The following is a 3,431-nucleotide window of genomic DNA, read 5'->3' as shown; positions in this document are numbered from 1 at the left end:
ATTAGAGAAAAGCAGAACGGATAAGCTACAAACCAAATGTTGCAATCGATAAGCAGTGTCCGTGAATGTTCATGTAGGCTGCAGACCACTCCGAATCCAATAAAAAGCAATCACGAATGAGAAAATAGAGGTCATTCAGGAGCTCCGTTTTGAGGCTACCGTCATGGCGCACACACAATAATCATATAATGAGTATTTTGAAATTGAATAATGAACGATATTCAGTAATTAAGCAGTATCATACACTCTTACATACATTAACCTAAGAAAGCATGCTTATCCAAAAAACAAAGCCTGTTACCATAGTTTTTGTAGTTTAATGAGTTATTTGCATAATTAGTGATTCCCTTACGGGAGGCATTCAGTTTAAATCTGGTTGTGATTTCTGTTAGTCTTCATCTACATGCCGAGCCATCCCCCTGTTATCTGTACAATAGACACATTATTGAAATGTTGCTATGGATGCCGTCTTGTTGCTAGCCATATATGTATTCATCTTATGAATATTTTTATCTACATGACTATCCATCCTGGCTTTTATCGTTACAATGCACACCATCATTTGATCATTACTAGCAATGCTAGGTGAAATCTTATTGCTACTCACATTTGATATGTTTATGTTAATATTAATCCACATGCCTACCCATCCTTGTTGTTATCTTTACACTATACACTACCATTTGACTGTTGCCTATGGGCTTGGTCTTCTTGCTAGGAATATTTGCAGACATTTTTGTTCAAGTTCCTACCAAAGATCACTGTATAATGGTATTTTGCTGTTGCTAAGAGTGTGGTGATTGTTGATACGGCTAATTGAGTCAATATGTTTTGAATAACATCTGTAGATTGACATCTTTACAGAAACAGCCACCACATTTCATATATAAATGTGTTTTTAAAATTAACTTTTAGCTAGTAAATCACATTTTATACCTTAGTTACACATCACTAGTGTGATCATCCTGCCCCTCATAGCTCTTTATATACACCTCGACAAATAACCATACCCACCGCCACCAAACCCGAGACCGCACTGTTGAGTAATTGAGAAATATAATATTTTGGCCAAGAATTTACATTTGCAAATAACTAATAGTATCATTATGTTATGAACTATTCTTCATCTTCACAATATCTAGAATAATTCACAGTAGGGACAGACAGAAAGACAGACAGGCAAGCAAACAAACAAACAAACAAACAAACAAACAAACAGACAAACAAACAGACATACGTATGTACGTACGTACACACATTACAACGGTACCATTTCTATAGCACTACTGAACCTTATAGGTTTACTGAAAACAACTCTACCGCCATCTACTATTTAATTACAGTACATTTTAAATGCAAATATGGCTATACTTCATATTAATATCAACACCATAAACACATAAAATATAATGTCTCCCATCAGATCAATTTAGTATGACAGTGTCGAGGTTGTTAATTAAAAAAGTGATATTGGATAGGTATGTATGTATGTATGTATGTATGTATGTATGTATGTATGTATGTATGTATGTATGTATAACTCAATTTTATTTTTTTACAGGAGTAATTTCCCATTGCCTAGGACTGAACTTTGTTAAACAATGGTTAAATCTTGGGAAGAAGACGAATTACAAAAATTGAGACTTGCGTAAACAGTCAGTCGATTTCACATTTCATGGCGGAGTTTCTGAAATCAAGTGACATGTAGCAGTACTTAATTGACAAATATAGCATAGGTTTCTATCATCTATGTTATAAAAAACTTACCATATGACTTTAGCTGATTCATATATTGTGAATATTATAAATCATTATACACACAGAACAATATCTTCATTATTTTCACATATTCCCACAATTAAATTGTATATAGTTGTACTTTATTGATATTTTAGCTCTGCTGTCATGTACAGCTGACCGATGTTCATGGGTTAGGTTGATTCTCCGTCGTGACCTGCTGTCTATTGTCCAGCAACTTTTTCTATTTTCACCATATTCTCTGAAACCAACAGTCACAATGCTTTGATATTTGGTGTGTATGTTCCTTGGGGAGGAGGTTACTCAAATTGATATGAGCCATTTTCCAATTTGGCAAATTCTTGGTGTATTGTTTGTTCAAAGTTGATATGTTTGACTTCTTTTCCAAAACCAGTGGTCAGATTGCTTTGATATTTGGTATGAATGTGCCTTGAAATGAGTCTATACAGATTAGTTCACGTCAAGTTGATACAAATCATTTTCTATTTTTACCATTTTTTTAGGGGGGGGGGGTTATGTTGAGTAAGAAGGTGAACAATCGTTCAATTTATGGAAATATGCCAAGCAAAAAGACAATGAGCATAACAACTGTCAAATGTTTATGTACATTGCAGAGATAAATACAGGATTGAGTAGGCAAATGACTAGTTCAAAAAATATATGCAAATGTGCACACCAACAAGACTACTGCAATAGCAAATTATCACAAACTTTACAGTCGTGGTTTTTGTTTTGTAATTTGGCATCAAGTATAACCCTTTGGCTGTAAAGAAATATTCTACCATAAGCTAATGATGATTGGAAATATGTTTTGTACGGATGTTCTTGACCGGGTTTATTGGTGATATTCACCGAGAATAACGAACTGCTATGGTTATTCTTAACTTCAGTGTTTCTAGAAAATGCTAAACTTAGTCAACATCTCAGTCAGCTGATGTTCACGTTGCTCATCTTCTGTACTATTTATGTAACAATAAAACAAACACAAAAAAACTGCGGCGCTATTTCGATTGCTCGGTCTCTTGTTATAAATATGTTCTTACATTTATTCTGAGTGTTATGTATCCAAACCGTATTCAGTCGTTGGACACCATAGTATTACATCATAAGTAAATAATCTTAAAGTTATTATCCATGATTCTGTATTGTATTTTAGCAACATTTCATTGTTTCGTTATCTATACATTACAAACAAGATAACTAAATACATCCGTTCGTTTTATTCTATTGTTGTGAATTGTCATTTCTTTGCATTGGTGAAATCACAGGGATATGGAACCATTGTGGAATGTCATTCCAAACTGGGATCCCTGTTTAACATCGTCGACGACACAAACAAATTGCAGCTAATGCGCTATTACTACTTGGGTACTAGGCGGTTACATTGGACATAAAAAAAACAACATTTTATACATAGTTTTGGTTGAAAAATCAGAAATGTTAAAATTTGTATCATGTAGTTTCTTCGTGTTTGGCCACTATTTACATAAGGAACAAAGCATACAGACTAACACGTGAAAATGTCTGGATAAACACATACAGAGAAAATGGAATACTGTTCTGATTACCATTTTATGTCATTTTACATATTACACATTATAAGTGATACTTAGTATGATGGATTGAGCCTACTGAGGCAGCTCTGCAAAGCCTAAGTGAAACGTCTTTGCCTG

Source organism: Glandiceps talaboti, chromosome 9 (genome assembly GCF_964340395.1).
Source record: "Glandiceps talaboti chromosome 9, keGlaTala1.1, whole genome shotgun sequence".
Lineage (NCBI taxonomy): Eukaryota > Metazoa > Hemichordata > Enteropneusta > Spengelidae > Glandiceps > Glandiceps talaboti.
The sequence above is the reverse complement of the archived record's forward strand: the minus strand, read 5'-3'. Positions refer to the sequence as shown.